The sequence below is a fragment of the Amblyomma mixtum genome, chromosome 3 (assembly GCF_055824585.1).
Source record: "Amblyomma mixtum isolate Tamu chromosome 3, ASM5582458v1, whole genome shotgun sequence".
Taxonomy (NCBI): Eukaryota; Metazoa; Arthropoda; class Arachnida; order Ixodida; family Ixodidae; genus Amblyomma; species Amblyomma mixtum.
Genome location: NC_143014.1, coordinates 369,831,581 through 369,850,905, shown reverse-complemented (window position 1 = coordinate 369,850,905; position 19,325 = coordinate 369,831,581).

Here is a 19,325-nt window from a genome sequence, read left to right as displayed (position 1 = left end):
TCAGCACTACTCCCGCTCACAGAATTTAGATACCAATGGTGTGCCATTCAACCTAGTGTAGTTGTCGTTAGGCTAGCCGGTGTCGTTGGATGACATTCACACCTGTCACATAGTACTTGCATATAACTCAAATGAAACAAACATTATTTTGCGTATCGTGAACCATGATGCAGTGCACTACCAAAGACAAAGAAAAACCGAGTCACAAATGCTACATTCGGATGCAAAACACCCAGTTTAGTCTTCAGAAACAAGCATCTTACCAGCAACAACAAGAAACTACTGGTGCTAATACAAAAAAAAACAATTTGGATGGAAGCAAGCGTGGCGCAACGCCGGGAACGTTTTTCGCGCAAGGAAGACGGGCCGTCTGTGGTTCGAATCGCATCCCTGAGTGTTCTAGACAGCGTGACTAGTAGTAGCGTGATTTATTTTTTGCGGTCTTTGCCTGCTCCCGCCTTAGCCTCCCTCAAAGACCGCCACGGATTCTTGTCCCTTAACGCTAAGCATCTTGCTGGGCGCCTTTCAGAAGACTAACACATCGCGATATCCAAATTCTGAGACGTCGCGTGCGCTAAGAGGAGCAAAGGTCGTCTTCCTATTGATTGTCGACAGTAGTAGCCGGAGCTGATGTGGAGAGCGAGCGCTCAGACAAGAGCCCCATCCTCGAGTCCTTCTAAAGACTGTCATGTTCACGCCGGTCGGAGGCCCAAACCTGCCTGCAGGCAGCAAATGGTAACTTGAAATCATTCTGCCCAAAGCCTACGTTCTTCATGATTCTCACGGAGGCCGCTGCCCAAACCTTGCTGTAGGATATGGTCTCCGCGAACAGCAGCGGTTTTGAGCTGTCTGGTATCTGATGAATTCCGGGGTTAGCATATCTGACAGCTTTTGTGTCATGGGCTTAAGACAGCATAACCCCCTTGCCACCCACCACCTGGGCATCAAGAAGAACTGCCTGGCCCTCACTTTTGAGGACCAGATCAGGAATCTTCGCGTACTGGCAGGTAAAGTAATGAGGTTCTAGCTCGACTTCAAAGCCGAGCTCCCGTGCCTTCTTCGCCAAATATCTGACAATGCTGTAGTGGATTGGCGTTCTTGATTGGTTCGTCCTATGACGCACCTGTGTCACATGCCAAAGCATCTCAACGGCGGAGCATCCAGCCCGACAAGTTACGGCAACGTCCCTGCCTCTTTTGTTTCGTGCAAGAACAGGTATAGCATTATAAGAAACTTGAGTACATTTACGAAATCGCGGTCCATGAGCAAATGCGTGCCTTCCCTGAGCCAGTTATGGGCCCCGGAGCATTTTCTGCCCCTCGTAAAGACGCACCACGGGCGCTGGCATACAGCTGTTAGCGCCAGACAGCCTTAACTTGTTTGCCATTTTTCAAGACAGCGCCATTGTAGACAGACATTTTCTACGTCTCAGACATAAAGTGCGTCAGGTACGGCAACTCCGCAAGTACCTTCCAGGATATATTAGTAGAACCCCGCAAAGAGGTAAGGCGTTTCAATTTAAAGGGATCGTACCGTTGCCCTGAAGGACCAGACAGGCAGCCCTCCATCATCAATACCATCAGCAGGGATGAACGCTCGCTGCTTGAGGCGCAAAGGGACGTCGTTTTTCAACCTCGCCGTCAAAGCTTTGTGAAATAATCTGAGAATTGGGGCTACAGTTATAGGCGTGAAGTCCGCAATTCTCTAGCATTTCAGTTCTTCGGTATGAAGATGGTCCCTGCACCCCTTAAGCATAAAGGAAGCCGTCCAAATAGCATGAGAAGTGACATAATCACTTTGAGCACTAGGGCTGGCACTCTCCTCAGATCCCTTGCTGTCAAGCCCTCAGCATCTGGAGCCGAATCGAGCCTAGGCATTGCCGCCTTCAGTTCACGAGTGGTCACAGCTGGAAAGTTGAGACGTCGTCTCTGACACCGTTCTCTACAGGGCCCAAATAGACAGACGGTGGCTGGGTTTCCATGATCGTTTTCCAAGTGCCTAGGAATGCTGGAACATCGGCCTGCTTTGATCCGTCCAACACTTTCTGCGCACATCGGCCCTGGCACTTCTTAAAGGGATACTGAGGCGGTTTTCGAATCAGCTAACCTTCTAGTGTTTTGAAGTAGTGTCATTGCTGATCACGTCTGTGAAATTATTTTTTCGATTTTGGCTAAAACAGTGGCGCAATCACCAATTAAAAACGCGATGTTTAAATTTCCCGCGCCCCGCGCGAGCGCAGGAGAGGGGAACAGCGGAGAGGGAAACCTCGTCCATGTCGGCCAGCGTGACGTCATGTTGAGGAGCCGGGTATGCTTCGGCGCACCCGAGCGCGCTTTCAGCGCGCGTTGTTTCTCGTGCTGCATGCGTTGTTCCTCGCACTGCGTGCGTTGCGACGTACAAAGCGTGTCAGCCGACCTTGAGAATCAGATTCAACAGGTACTACTCTGCGTTCGTGTCCACGAACAACGACGGCCGCGACAGTGTCGTCTTCCACTGTTTTCCGCAAGACCACAAGCTCGCAGCGCAACCGCTCGCTGCTGTGACGAAGAATTCAAGCCGACTAACCTGTGCTACACGGGCACTTTCGAATGACATCTGAGTCGAATGACAGTCGAGACTTGGAATAGCATTCGAACTCGACGGACTCCCGCGGTGCTACACGACACTTTCCAAACACATACGAAATTCTCAGCTCGTTTTCAGTGTACAACGACGACGACGATCCACTAGTCCGACAACGGTAATAGCACGGTGAACAGCAGCATGTGATTATAGTGAACTATCTAGTTCACTGTAATATGATTGTAGCGGGACAAGTTTTTTGGCTACACGACACCGACGAATCCGATCGGCGGACGGTCAGCCTGCATGCCCTCGGTAGTTCGACGGCTGAGCGAAAACACGCTGATGTGGTGACGGTGCGAATACATGCGCGCTTATACATTATCCGTATTGGAAATAAGCGAAACGAACGGCTATATTTTACATGTGCACACTTGGACACTCGCTAGCGATAACCACTTGCCAAATTAATTTCGGTCGACGACGACTCCGTTTCCTTCCGCGACGACTAGGCCTAGCGAGTCCGCAGGGTTGGATCGGTGATTGCGGTGGTTGTGAAGAACAAATTCACAAGTTTTAGCGAATGCAAATGGTCAACGAGTGTAGTTTTGACAACAGTGACATGAAATCAACTATTGCTTACATCGCAGGACGCGCATACGATGAACGGGAAGCGGCGGTGTGACTCGGGCTGCCGAGCTGTGCTTTACGGCCAGCAGCAGTCGTCGCCGTCGCTAGCTTGTTAGGCCGTTTCAGTTCAAGCGAACGGTCACCAAATATACTTCTGGATAAAGTAGTTTAAAATAAAGTACTGGGTATGTCGGAGGAATCCGGGAAAATTAGCGAGAAGCGCCGGTCCTACGCGATGTCAACAACCCGGCTGTCAAGTGTTTCTCAGGAGAGCGATCGCGTCGGCGCTTCTCACAGATTGTCGCACTGCGTAAACAAGCACGGGTACAACTGGTACAGAAGAGAAGGGATTATTAAATAGAACTAAAACGCATATTTCGTTTTATGTCTTGCAAACGAGCACAAGCTGTTCATACGCAGCAATGTAAACAGCAGCATAAGAGTGCAGTCGTCCTCATCGGCGCACTCCGGGGGAAATTTCATGCACTCGCGGTAAATGTTCGTTGGTGTACTATTATCTACAACCACTCACTAAGACAGAACACGAGCTATTTGCTAAACAAACAGCAGGAAAAAAGCGAGAAGCAGGTATCGAAATGAACAGCCACGGACCCGAAAGCAGTCGCGCGGCTGTGGGCGGGGCGAAGCGACGGCGGCGGCGAGTGCAATTGGTCGGTTCAGGCTGTGTTCGCGTTTCGAAGGCATTCCAAAATCTGGAATGTCTTCGCCGAGCTCCATCGACTCGAATGTCATCTGAACCGAATGCCATCGAAAAACTTCGTGTAGCAGCGTAAGTTCGGCAGTCGAGTCGAATGACATTCGGTTGGAAGGCATTCGAAACAGCCGTGTAGCAGGGGTACTCGAAACACTTTCGTAAAAGCGGCTACAGGCAGAGCTTGTCCTAGTGTGATCTCTGGAGATTTCTGTCGAAAAGGCGTGGCTGAACCATGACACAGTTCCATCGATTTCCTCGCGCATAACAAGCGTGTCACCATTCCGAAGAAGAGCCTCTTTTAAAAGTAGAAACATGCTCACTTAGCCCCTGAAGAAACCTTATAGAGGCTTAAGCATGTGTCGCTCTCCTCAGCTTAGGTGCGGCCAGACCACCTGAGACGTGCTCAGCAAGGCTCGGTTAGTGATTTTACACTCGGTTCGACGTGTCCAAGCAAGCAAGCAAGCAAGCAAGCAAGCAAGCAAGCAAGCAAGCAAGCAAGCAAGCAGAGCAAAGCACAATAAAGCAAAGCAAGCAAGCATCGAAGCTCTTCATATGCGGCATCTCGTTTAATCCTACCTAAGAAATTAAAATGAAAGCGTTCGACGTTGATTTCGGATGCAAATTTATGACAGAAATGAATGCCAACCGAGTTTTTGCAAAAAAACACCGCAACCTTACTCGGTTTCTTCATCAAGTTGTGGCAGCGGGCGAGTTGCAGCTAGCTTGGCTTTTAAACACACAGATAGTTAGCAACTACTTCACTGAACCTAAACTGCAAATCTAGGAAGGGCGAACGTTTCCGAGGCAGCGATTAATATTTTCTGGCATCTGCTGAACGCTCCAGGAGTGAAGCGTATTTGTGCGCGTATTTGGCTTGGTTTCTAGCGCACCATGATTGCGTCACTATCTTGTGGTCACATGCCTCGCAGTGCTTGGCCACTGCGCTTCGCTAATTTTGACACCAACTTTGTGCTCCTTCATCGTTCACTTGAAATACTTTCTTGCCCCAACCTGCAACGCTGGGTACTGAGAACAAGATTTACACAGTGCTTTGGGCCTTTTCTTTAGGATGACGCTCTTCCGGGCGAGCCAGGAGGCGTCCGGTGGTGGTAATTGACTTGAGTATTGTTCGCACCCCTTCCTTTCCGAGCATACGAGCCGATGTTGTGCTGGTACCTTTTACGCATGGTCTGTATCGCGTCTTTGACGCTGGCGTATGCTTGTGCTAGGCATAGAATTTTTTGCTTGTGTCTTTTTTGGTTTCAGGCGATACGTGGAATGAGCAAACTGTAGTATCCTTTTCTTCGGTGGTCAGTAAAAAAAAAATAGTCGCCGTATTCGCTTTTACAACGACACGGAAAGCTGCGATCTGCCCTCAACGCAGCGCCGGATCCGCATCGGCAGCTTCTCCAGTCCTCAAAGTGACGTCACGACCTCTCTTGACCAATCACGGGCGGCGGCGCGCCGCGCGGCGTGCCCCGCGGCACAGGCCGCATATTTCGGCTAAAAAAGGCAATTCGCGCTTGTTTTTGCCTTATTTGGATGCGATATTCCAGTATACAGCATGAAAAACTATAGGATGCCGCTGCCAGCCCGATTTTCAGAAAAAGTGCTTCAGTCTCCCTTTAAAGGCCTCGTGCATCTTTGCATACTCAGTACGCCGCCTTTTTTCTGCTCATATTCTTCATACTGTGCCGCGGTTGTGATTGCGCTTTCCTGGGCTGTCGATCGCAAAAGAAGTGTTCTCTAAGGTAGTTGTTAAATGGTACGATAACATCCTGGCTTTCGAGGTACAGTTTTGCTAATGTTGAAAGTATGTCGGCCCCAAATGACCGGTGCCAAGAACTATTCACTAATGAACGCAGTTTCCTCCGATTCCGAACATGGTCGGACTGGCTCGCTCCATCATTGTCTGATGCACTGAGACCTCGACGCCACTAATGGCAACAGTCGGCTCGGGTAGTGGTTCTAATTCCTTAGCCAAGAGTTCTTGTCCCAGCGCCTTATAGTGTGCCCGCGGAGCTGGTGAAACTTCAGGCTCACTAAGGCATGATGCCTAAAAAAAGCGAGCAACCGCTCGTTCATGTTGTAGACATGCATCCTACTCTCTTTGGCCTGTTTAGAGATTTGCGCTTCCCGATGAGCAAGCCAAAAATTTTCTACGGGTATCCAACGCGAGTTTGTCTTGATGACCACTATGTCAGCGTTATACGAAGCAAGTTGCGCATTTTTACGATGTAAGCTTAAAGGGATTATGTAATGAATTAAAAGTCACTTGTAAATGTTTTAAATGCTTATAAATGATGCTAAGAAGCATTCACACCAAGTAGGAGTCCTCGGAACTGAACCGGCAATTTATTATGAATTTTTAAAAACCGCGTTTTTTTTTTAAATTCGCGGGCCGATTGGTGTCTTCGTAGTAACCTACTTCGAAACCAAAATCGGGAAAATAGACGTCACTAGTCCCGTGACGTCGGCAGGCTACCACACGTTGTCATTCGCTGGAGCCACGGCAGCCACGACGTCACGGGCACGCTTCCGGTAGCCGTGAAAATCGTCTCCTCGAACCGCCGCACGACCCCCTCGGGCAAGCGCGAGCCAGGGCATTGCCTTCACGCATATGTTTTCAGTTTACCTCTGCCGCCTCTTTCTCTCAGGAGTTTGGAAACCACTCGCAGTGCCTTTGTCGCAGTGACAAGCAAAGAAACCCGACGCGCACCGCAATCCAGGAAGGCGAGGAGATACGCTGCCGACCCTGCTGCTGGGGTGCTGGGTGCGACAACCGGAAGTCGCAAACCGAACGTCAGCGATTGACGTATTCATGGGCGGGGCCCAGTCCCAGAGCTGTTTTCTTTATTTTTTCTTGGTGCTCCGCGTGTACGAGTTGAGGGGGGAGAGGAGGAGCGTGATTTTTAATCGCCTATCACTTCGTTGTTATTGATGCTAGCTAAAATATTCTTGCGCTGGGAGGACGAGTGATAGAATGCCTATCTCTTGTCTGCTTAACGTAATCGCAATTAATTTACTGCATAGTCCCTTTAAGCCGACTTTAGTGGTGAATGACCTACCAGAATATAAATATGTGTTCTGTTTCTTTGTTTTTATGGGGTTTAACGTCCCAAAGCAACTCAGGCTATAAGAGACGCCGTAGTGAAGGGTTCCGGAAATTTCGACCACCTGGGGTTCTTTAACGTGCACTGACATCGCACAGTACACGGGCCTCTAGAATTTCTCCTCCAAAGAAATTCTAGCCCCCGCGGACGGGATCGAACCGGCATCTTTCGGGTCAGCAGCCGAGCACCATAACCACAGAGCCACCGCGGCGGTAAATATGTGTTTTGTGTTACCTCAGATGGTGAATCACCAAAATCTGATCTCAACACTTCTTTTCTTACCCTCCCGAGCTGGTCTTGCCGAGCAGTGGACGAGACCGGCAGAACTACTTTACTACCACCGGCTGGGTCGATCGTTATCGTCATCACCTTCACACCCGGTTGTACTCGAACCTCTTAGCGCTCTGCGCCTAGCGCCAGAACAATTAACCACTACTGCCTCACTGTCGGAGGATTGAACATCTGACTCAATTCGGGATGCTGCCGGAGACACCACACGATTGGAATGACACGAGGAATCAACAAGAGTGATGGACCTTGGAGAGGCAGAATGGACCAGGGCTATGTCACCACCGGCCGACCTCTCCACCTTTTCCTCATTAAAATTCCTTTCTCTCTCTCTCACACCTTCAACGGAGCTCCGATCAGGGTTTATTGTGTACTCTATTGCATTTTTTTTTTCAATAAGCAATGCCACTGTACCGCTCTCAGTGCTTGGAGGCCTGCGGCTCTGTCAAGCTCTCATTTATTAAAGCTTTTACTGCCGGCCTCCAGTGTCATGCACCGTATATGACGCGAATAAAGACATTATTATTATTATTAGTTTTATCATAGTTGTATCTGTTTTACAGTGTGTCATGGTACTCGCCTAATTCTATATCAGTGAAGCTAAACTGCCTTAAAGGGCTGGAACCTGAGGGAACGTTATTCGTACCCGAAATTTTCGCACTCTGGTATATAAGCGCGATGATTTTGAACTTCTCCTGGATTCCGCGGATATTAAGTTTGATGCGATTACGGTATCTGAAACCTAATATACTGAAACTTCATGTTCCTTTAATTATCCAGATTCTAAAAGTTTTCTTCTTAGTCGTCTGCATAAAGGGTGTGGTGGTGGTTCGCTGCTCCTTGTAAAACACTTTTAATCAGTATACTGTTGAAGAATTCTTTGAGTCAAGTGATAACTATCAAGTGCTGCCTATTCGGTATGTCTGTAAATTTTTCGCCGTGGTTAATCGTCCACCCCATGCAAACGCCACCCTCTTTATACGATTTTTGAGCACCTTTTTGGCTTAACATTTTTAAAGAAATTTTCCTTTTTTCTTGTTAGGGATGGTAACATTGACATGCTTGTCTTCTCATGATGTAGAATTGGTCTGCTGTTGTTTTCTAATACATATGCCTTTGCAAACGTTATCAATTAGCCTGCACTATAACGTCGTCTTCGTAAACTCTATCACCATCTTTGTCACAAATGTCGACAAACCTGCAATTTCTAGCACTCATGTATTTCACATTAGCGATCACTTTCCTATTTTTGCGTTCATTCAGGACACCGCAGCAAAGACACACAACTCAGCTCCCCTGCTTTTTTATTTTAATTTCACTAATGATTCATGAAACAGTTCTCGTTCTGATATTCAAGCCCACGACTGGGCTTGTGTTCTTGAAAATCCTGATGTTAATTCCATGTATGACGCTTTCTACTCAGATATGACAGATCTACACGAAAAACTTGGCGGAACCTTAGGCTTAGCTTTTAAGAGTATAACGCGAGAACGCGAGAGCGTTATCCGGCCGATGCTTATCGTCAGCCGCTATAGGCAGCCCCGCACGGGAAAGGTGCCTGTCCGGAGCGTTGACGGAGCACCTGCGCAAGGCGTCCGCCGCGGATGCTCCTGGGATTTTTCAACACGAACGACCCCACGGAGTCGCGGCATTCTAAGGTGTTTCTAAAACGCCATTTGCGTCCCGCACCGTCAGACGTGAAACTTCTCGCATACAATTCTCTGGTCCGAACAAAACTATAATATGCATACCCCATATGGATCCGTAATCAAATCTGTGTGATAACTTGGCTAGAGTCACTGAACCGCTAGATTCGTTCATTCATGTTATTCATACAAAGTCAGCTTATCATTAAAAGCTAAGTTCGGTCTAACAAATCTTGCTTGTCGTCGTCGAATCGCCAGTATGTGCTTGGTTCATGTTTTCTACAGCTCATTTCGTATTCCGCCCTACATCAGGCCTCCGGCACGCATTTCACTCCGCTTTAGTCATGCCTTATAAGTTGCCCGTCCACGTACTAATACTACAGCTTCTGCTGCATCATTCTTTCCTCGCTCAGCCATAGACTTGAACGGCCTTCTACAAGATGTCACTGCGACCACCCCCATCCACACTTTCGAACTGTATAACTGCCATATTTAACTGAATTTCTGTACATAAGCTGGTTTATACCTGCACTCGCCCCTTATGCAATATCCCTAAGGGTATGGGGGGGGGGGGGTGAAAACTGAAGTGAAGTCAGCCGCGATTGGACGACCAATTTCAACTGTCATCGAGTGCGGGGTCCTCGCAATGTTCAATCGCTATCGAACTCGAGAGAATTGTGTCGCTGCTACACGGCCAGTCTTAATGGCCACTGGAACGGTTATCGTTTTGTTCGCCGAGCTTCTGTGGTGCTACAATCGGTACTTTCCATTTTTGTGCAAATAACAAAAATATGTTTATAAATCTAAACTTAATATTGAAATACACTTTTGGAGCCATAGGAGGTTGTTAGTTATTACTAAAGCCAAGTTGCATTGTCTTGAAAGACTTTGCCTTTTGTACAACTTCCTGTCGCAGTTCTGTAACGCCCTGGCAACACTGATATCGCTGATGTTTCCGTGTTCTGCGATGAAGAGCATAAAATTATTTCTCTCTAAACCAGATCGGTACAATTTTCAAATTGTTGTACAGGATAATATTTCACGGCTTGCATTAAAGTTTCACGGAATAACTTTCGTGCTTCGGTACCGTGAACATATTGTGAATGAAAACCCGCGTTGGCGCCGCTCGATGCAACGCTAGCAACCTTGGGCAATGCTCGAAGGCCTTCGAAATCGCGATGGATTTCCGCGCTGCTCCGTTAACTCGATAGAGTATTGATTCGATGGCCATCGGAACCGGCCATCTAGCAGCGCTCAGTTGCCTTTCAGGTCAGACTATGGCTTCGAGGGCCTTTGAAATGCCCGCGTGACAGGGGTATTGGATTGTGGCGACAGTGGCTTTTCCGCCTCACGAGTTCCTTAACGCTATCGGGTTAAAAACGTTTTTTGCACGTGCCGTGCATTGGCAACAAAAACTCGCGGTAGCCATGGATTACAAGCTACCTCCTTGCTCAAATTCAAAAATAAGCTATTTTGGAATTTTGTAAAATACAACAACATGTCCAAGTTTCAAGCGTTTAAGTCGTTCAGGAATCGTTTAAATGCTAAGATTAAGAATGTTAAGCATCGGTACTTGATAGCACATTTCAATGACCAAATTAAAAACGCCGATTCGGTATGGAATCGTTTGAACAGTATTCCTCGAAGTAAAAGCCAAACTGTAGCCATAACTTTCTCAGTGTGGGTAATACGGTTGTGACTAATGACTATTTATGACTTAATGACTATTTTATGGTGTTCGCACTTCAAGCAGTCTGCTAGCAATAAGTTCTGTCGCACTTCTCAGATCAAGTACAATTAGTAACAGAGTGGTATTTTTCCTCACAACTGAGACTGAAATCATATCAGGATTCAAGGCAATGCAAAATTCTAAATCCGGACATATGACTGACATGCAGATTGCCCCAGTTATATGCACTTGTTCTTGTAAGGCGCGAAAGCAGGACAAAACACGAAGGTAGAGTACACGACGAAGCGCAACATTCACTTCTAGCAGTTGGAAGTGGCGCTTTGTCATGCTGTCTACCTTAGAGTTTTATTCTCCTTTCGCGCCTTAATGAACCAAAACCATCAACCTCAACAGCAAGTTCTCTTAACCTGTATGCCCTTGACCTGAATGCGCTTGTCCTGACTAAACTATACAACCTAGTTCTACAGTAGTCGATATTCTAAGAACATGCAGATTGCGAATGTGCTGGCCCTATATAAACGATGAGGTAAAAAATATTATAAATCACTGTAAGCCCATCCCCGTACCACCTATATCTTCAAAACGCTTGGGAAAAATACTGCACACCCACCGATAAAATTTCTTAAACAAACTCGCACGTATCTCGCCGCACAAATATGGATTTCTGAAAGGCAAATCCACGGAATTGGCACTATTAGCAGAAAAGCAATTTATCATTGACTCCTCTGAACATAAATAAATTGTACTAATACTATACATTCATTTTTCAAAAGCCTTTGACAGTGGCCGTCATGAAGCCACATTGTCTAAGCTGGGGCATTACGGAGTGCGCAGTAGTGCAACCTTTTTCCTTCTTCACCTTCTTCATACCTGAGTAAGCGATATGTAAGCTACAATATTCTCAATTAAAACATAAAAAGCATCACTTCCGCTATACCACCGCCGTGGTGGCCTGTTGGTTTGAGCATGTGACTCCCATGCAGGAGGTGCAGGGTTCGATCCCCAGTGCCACCGGGTACCCACCGGTGATACGGTGGGTACAAGCTTTCCTATGGTGCTCGGTTTCTTTAGGGTGAAATGCTTGTGAAATGGGCCTTTGACCTCACCTTGAGAAGACGAAACGCCTTGTGCCATGGTATTCTTTTTCCTTATGTTCTTGCGCTATAAAAATTCACAATCACGCACACACTTTCGGCATACTGGAAGGAAGTAATCTTGGATCGGAGTGTCTAGCGTTCCGTCCAGACGGAACATTTGCTGCTGCTGCAGTTCCGTCCAGACGGAATATTTACTGCAGCTAGAGTTCCGTCCATACAATAGAAATTTTTAGTTTCACGTACGTAGAAGCTTCACGTAAGTAGAGTGCTTACGGGTCACCAGTGCGCACGCGAAGAACGTGAAGTGTCTGCGTGGGTCGCACGGACGTACGTGAGATTCGGATCTTTGCGTGGCGGTCTTCACGTTGCTTGCGTCCGTGGCGTTGGCAAGATGGCGGCGCCCCGCCAGCCGGCTGCGCAACGATAACAGCTTCGTCGCTAATCCCTCGACGTGGTATCGTGCTGTAAACTGCTGTATTTGCCTTCAGTTGGTCCATTCTTGCTCTTGCATGATGTTTTAGGTGAGAACTAGCTTTTGTTTTCCACATAGAAATCCGTTTCAGCAGCTCCTAAGCCTGACGGAGAAGCGTCTGTGGTCGTCATAGCAACGAGTGTGCCGACGGTCTCGCGAGAGCAAGCGAAGCTCAAAACCTCGCGGGATATCGCGAGACCCTCGGCACAGTCAGCGGGAAAAGCAAAACGGTGCACGTTTTGACTCCATCCGCACACGTCGTCAACATGAGTGGGACACCAGCGCGCCTTCGCTTCTCGAAAACCAATGATTTAAATATGCCGCGGGACGTAAAGGAATGCAATCCCTTTGAAGATAACATGCAACATACAGTTCGGTGGATTGAAATCGCTCAACGTTTCTCAGAAGAAAGGGGGAAAGTATTTAGCGCCCACACTGTCGCTTGGCCTGGCTCCGCTCCAAACAGCTGGACTAAACAAAATTAGTTTTCTTTATCTGTACTAGATGGCGCGGCACAACATGCTAGCGCGTTTTTTAGGCTCTATGGCATATCTACACAGTTTGCGTCCTGTACGCGTAGCTAAAACTGTACGAAGCGACACGAGCGCACGCTACGTAGACTGCTCACGTTTACGTGCGTGAAGGTTCTACGTACGTAAAACTAAAACTGTCTATTGTCCGTACTGCCCATACTATACAAAATGAGTGATTTCTACCCACACAAAGCATTTCTTTGCTTCTGGAGTAACCAGTTGACAAAGTTGTACCCAGATGTTCTCTCTACGCATGTATACGGCACCAAAATATTGCCACGTATCATTGTAGTGTTTGTTCGTTCACGCTCAAGGCTGCAGGAAAGGGTTGTTATCACTTTTGTTCGTGACGCGAGAAGCGACCAGACTAATCTCGATTGATCGCAGCCATGAAAGGCTGCATCTAGGTTTTTCTAGATTACTGTAGATGATCTTGTCCTGTTATCTGGAAGTTCCTTACCGGCTTTAAATTGAGCGATGCCGCGAGCGGCGGACATTCGTAGTTCGACGATTGACGAGCACGCTTATTGCTTACGCCGCCACCGAGTGATTCAGTTCTTTTGCGGGCGCAAGTCAGCCCAAATAAAAAGCTTCGTTTGCAAGTCTTTCTGGTGTCTTCCTGACCGCTGGACTGCCGTCACTACAACGTGACATCTGGTGGAGATGCTGGGTAGCCTTTCATGTTCCGGACACCCCCTACAAGTCGTGACGCCAGCCGTCTGAGTCATCTACCGCAGGACCTGACTCCAGTTCACCGCGCAAGCCGACGTCTGCTAGGGGACGCACCTGAGTTCGGGACTCTGCCGGACTCTACCCGGAAGCGAAATCGAGTAGCAACGTCCACCATGAGCTTGCCCCAGACGACTACTCCAATCGTTATTCAGCAGCCCCGGGTGCCACCAACCCCGACCCGGCCAGCGACCAGCGGAAATCGAGGAGTTTTTGCGTCGGGAAGAATGCTCACCGCCCAGCCGCCTATCACGTTCCCCGTCGCCATCGTCACCGCGCTTTGTATCTCCTAGCCGAGGCTACGCAGTGCGTGGACGCTCCCCCAGGCCCCGAAGGTTAAACTGAATAAAGCAGCCTCTGGAGGTGAGGTTGCTTATGAGCGCAAGAACTAAGATTCTCCATCAACGAAAACACAAGACTATGCCTCAACTACGACGACCCCTACGATGACGACCCCTATGACGACGATCTCTACGACGGCGACGATCTCTACGACGGCGACGATCCCTACGACGACGACGATCCCTACGACGACGACGACAACTACGACGACGAAAATTATGACAACACCGACGACGGCGACACGACCACGATACGACGACGACGACCCCTACGACGACGACGACCCCTACGACGACGACGACGACAACTACGACTACGACAACTACGACTACGACAACTACGACTACGACAACTACGACTACGAGAACTGCGACTACGACAACTACGACGACGAAAACTACGACAAAACCGACGACGACGACGACACGGCCAGACTTGAAGCTTTTACCGCTGCCTTTAAACCTTATTATGAATGCTAAAGGACTCGAAGCTAGCATTCTCCGTGTTTATTTTCATTTTAAAGCATCGAGGCGATGCTTTTTTTGGTAGGGGGGTAATGCCAGGTATCATTGTAGTGTTTGTTCGTTCACGCTCAAGGCTGCAGGAAAGGGTTGTTATCACTTTTGTTCGTGACGCGAGAAGCGACCAGACTAATCTCGATTGATCGCAGCCATGAAAGGCTGCATCTAGGTTTTTCTAGATTACTGTAGATGATCTTGTCCTGTTATCTGGAAGTTTCCTTGCCGCCTTTAAATTGAGCGATGCCGCGAGCAGTGGACATTCGTAGTTCGACGATTGACGAGCACGCTTATTGCTTACGCCGCCACCGAGTGATTCAGTTCTTTTGCGGGCGCAAGTCAGCCCAAATAAAGAGCTTCGTTTGCAAGTCTTTCTGGTGTCTTCCTGACCGCTGGACTGCCGTCACTACAACGTGACAATATCTGTCCGCGTGCTGCCTTCAGTTACATCCTCGAAGGTATAACTTCCGTGCACGCATGCAGGATCGGGAAAATGACACTGTTAGAAGCTGAGTGCAAAAACTCTTCGCGAAGTTATGTGAAGCCCTGTCGCTGTTTGTGCTGCAGGATGACGTAGCGCGAAAAAGACAGACGTACACAAACGGTCAACAAGCGTTATGCAAACGCACCAACAAACCCAAGCCAAGACTCGTTCTATTTCTCACTGTCTGCTTGGAAAATAAAATGATGCAGCTGAATATCCTGTCACACATTAGGCGGAACAGGATTGCCACTTCTTAAAATAAACATGCAAAAGTCTGCAAGCAAACTGGTTTCCCAATCCATATCGCCAGCTTTAATTCCGTCTTGACAGAACTCTTGTGGCAGATAATGCTGGACGGAACTGTATGGTGTCAGATACAGTTCCGTATGGACGGAACCCCATCGCTACATGCAGTTCCGTCTGGACGGAACTTTAGCGCAAATTGTAGTTCCGTCTAGACGGAACTCTAACGCAAATTGTAGTTCCGTCTGGACGGAACTCTAGCCACAGCCATCTTGGATTTCTGTTATTTATTTGTTATACAGTCACTTTTCATCCCTTCATGACACCAATTTGTGTGTTGGCTGCGCGGATGGTAATTCTATATTCTTCAGAAGAGCAAATATTGATGACTTAATTTGCTAGGCAAATCACTCACTGCCATTGGTTAAAAAGTGGTCGGAAAGAAATCGTCTTTGGTTGAGTGCTAAAAAAACTAGCTATTTTCTTCCACACCAATAGCAGAAATGTACAAACACAAAGCCAAAATAATTGCAAACGGCGAGGAAGCAAGTATCGTTAGCGAAATTAAGACACTTGGCATTACATTTCCGAAAACTCATGCATGGAATAAAAATTTTCAACAACTGTGCAATAAATTTACGGTTTGTGGGATACTAAATGGACAGCAACAGCGTAATTTATAGCGTACAATTTTTGTGTAAACTTAACTTCAACAATTTAATCTGGTCAACTACAACAAAAGGAACGCAGTTAAAGTCAGAATGTGCCAAAAGCGTGCTGTGCGTATCATTGCTAATATTAGATGTCATGACAAACTTCTGATTAGTTATTTAGATATAAACTTGTTTCCGTGGAATCTATCTACGCTTTTCGTCTCACGTGTACTTATCGCTCGTCTGTTTTAGCCTGTAATCACCGCTTCCTGAATTTTACAAACTTTCGACGTCGAAATATGCATGGGTGATACCGCACTATCGTACAGAGTAAGGTCAATAGGTAGTCCATTTTATATCATGTGCTGTTCTAAGCAACTTTCCGCTTATCGATACGTGCCCGGAAAAGATGCAAAAACGAGCAATTCTGCATATTTTGTTACGGACAACAGCTCGTGGTTTTTGAATATTTGTGTTTCTACTTATTGGGTGTTCTCAATGCCTCTGTTACCGATTGCTTATTTCGTCGGCTGCTGTGCTTTTATTTGCCACGAAATGCTCGTTATTTTTTATGGATTTGAAAGTTTTAAGCCTTAGTGGCTTTGGTTTTCAATCCGGTGTCTGTTGAACTGCACATCTTTTGAAATATTTATGTATTTAAAACTGAATGTGTTTTTGTCTGAAGTGCTTTCTTTCAAAAGGTGCTGACTTGGATGTGCCAACTAACAGTGTGGAAATTCAACACAATACGCTGTCGTTTTTCATATTTATACAATGTACCAGAACTGCTGACCGAACTGTATGCAGAGGCGGCCGAGCTTTGCCAAACCGCTATTAAGCGGCTTTTAACCGTAGCCTCTTTTCTCCTTGAGAGAGAAACTAGTTTGATTCGATTTGATTTGCTGGAAGGTAACCATATCAAGAGCACTTGAAGCCACTCATTAGCCATATTCATTGCATATGCAAGGTCACGACTGCTGAAAAATACTTGTATCGTCTCAGTAAAAGATAATGTTAGGCATCAGCGGTAGCATTACAAGATCACGAATGCATTCAGGAAACCGTAACGGTCCTCAAATCGAACCTTGTGGCACGTGATACTACACTACTTGCAGGCTTCAATGAGCGTTGCCAACTGCAATGTACAGGAAAGATTCTGCGAATATTTTTTTATTAAAAGGAGTGCACTGTCGCTGACACTATACCTTGCCATTTGATGGAAAAAAATGTGATGTTTTATGGAGTGCAAGGCCGTTTGAAAAGCTAGAATTATGCCTACAGTGAAAAAATCTATTTTCAGTGTTCTAGATAATTTCTTTAATGTTTAACAAGGAAGCCGCAACCGATTTGCCTTTTTGGAATCTCTGCTGCAGGATTTTCATAATGATCTGGCTCAGTGATAAACTACACAATATTATTGATCAGTGTTCGATATCTTTGAAAACACAAGAAAGGCAGATATAAGATCATAGTTAAAGGAATTATTTTTGTAGCCTCCCAAGTGCACCACGAAAGACGCGTGTGTTTCTTTTTTTTTTTTCAGAAAACAAACCATCACTCAGGACACAGCTAGAGGTGAGGGAAAGAGGCACTCCAGAATGGTTTACTACTGCTTTTCCGGCCAAACTGATAAATAATCTTACCCGTTTAAGAACAAATTCAGCATCAAATGGCGTAGTCGAGTATAAAATGTTACATAGGTACGTAGGCAACAACTTTATTTCTGACAGATTTTATGGAAGGGCTGATGATCAGACGACCGCACGCCCTTGCGCCGCGGTGGTCTCCGCAGCACAGGAGGCCGCCCTCTCTTGAGCAGCGGCTTCCGAGCTGCACAACAGTCCCTTCCACTGATCGGTTGTGCTGATTGTTGGGCACGTGAAGGGTAGGTGTTGACATTTAGGTGTTGACAGGGAGTGAGTAGTGTTGCTGGTTCTTTGAACGGTACACCTGCAAAGTGGACTTCACCACATCACTCAAATAACCAATACCACCATAACAACCAATAACCTAAAGAACGAGTACGCTGGACTCACAACTGCTGGAATTACATCGCGATAGTGTTCAAACAAGACAGGATATCATTGCAAGCACATATTCTTCAGCCGCCGCGGTGGCTCAGCGGTTATGGTGCTCGACTGCTGACCCGAAAGACGTGGGTTCGATCCCGGCCGCGGCGGCTGGAATTTCTTTGGAGGAGAAATTCTAGAGGCCCGTGTACTGTGCGATGTCAGTGCACGTTAAAGAACCCCAGGTGGTCGAAATTTCCGGAGCCCTTCACTACGGCGTCTCTCATAGCCTTAGTCGCTTTGGGACGTTAAACCCCATGAACCAAACCAAACATATTCTTCAGAAAAATTAGCATGCCTTGATATCATTCAGTAATCATGTGCAAGTAAACTTCTGGAATTTGGAACGAGTTCATTACAAACGAAACATGGTTTTGAATATTCTACGGTGAAGAGAACGCAGGAAGATGGTATTTTTGACAGCGCAGAAGAAAAGTCCTTTTGTAGTAACGTTAGCTAGTGGAGTGAAGCTCTCCCTCGATCCTTGTTCATTTTTTCTTTTTTCCAAGAATCTGCGAGAAAAGGAAGCACTGGAGAAGGGGCGGTAGCCTGATAAGTCATTTTTCCTGCCCCTACTGCACACCGGAATTCCCCAGGCACAGTTCGAAGAATGTATTAGTACACCGCTGTCAATTGTATGGTTCAAGAATACCAACAACTCTTCTTTCATGACCATCAAGTTCCTTCAAATGTCATCTGAGCCCACTTTATCAAGAGCAACACTTCACTTCTGCTTAAGACTGGCCACAATAGTTCTCACGTAAGGTTCTGATATAGGAGGCAGAATAGTCGAGGCTGCTTGACATGTTTAGTTTAGTAAGGGCGTATTTGAAACTGTCTGATATTTATCCGAAGAAACGAAACGACTGAACTCACCAGCCAGCTCTGTGGATCCGCTGTAAAGTTTTGTAGCTAGTTACCACAATGTAAACTGTTGTTTGGACTAGCTGGTCCATGGATAAATAATATGAAGACGGCGCGACCAGCAGGGAAAGAAAAGACAAACGAGAGAAACAGCAACACTTTCAACTCAGTTCATTTCGCCTGCCTATTTTAAGAAAAGCGAGCCTTACTAGTGTTGTATCAAAATTACGCACAAAAATCTATCACCACACCTTGGAATCAGTGCTCACGCGCTTCATCGCATTAGCGAACAATATACTATAAGCAACGCATGGGGAACAATTCATGCGGCATTTTTCCAACCTGGCCACCCAGGTTAAAAAATCCAAGTAAATTGCTTCCCATGCCTCGCTTATTGTATGTTGTTCGACAATCCCATGCAGTGCGTCAGCACTTATTCCAAGCGATTGCGATAGATTGTGTCTAGTTTTGATGCATCACTAATACGGCTAGGTTTTCATTCAAAAAGGTCGGCTTGATGTGAAAAAAAAAATACCAGACCAAGAGGCGCCCTGGTACCGTCTTTTGTATGTATATTCAGTCCCCGTTGGTCGCGCCATCTTCCTATTACTTTCACTAGTTACCACGTACCTGATTCACAACAGACTAGGTTTTGCCACGCGAAGTAATACTACCTG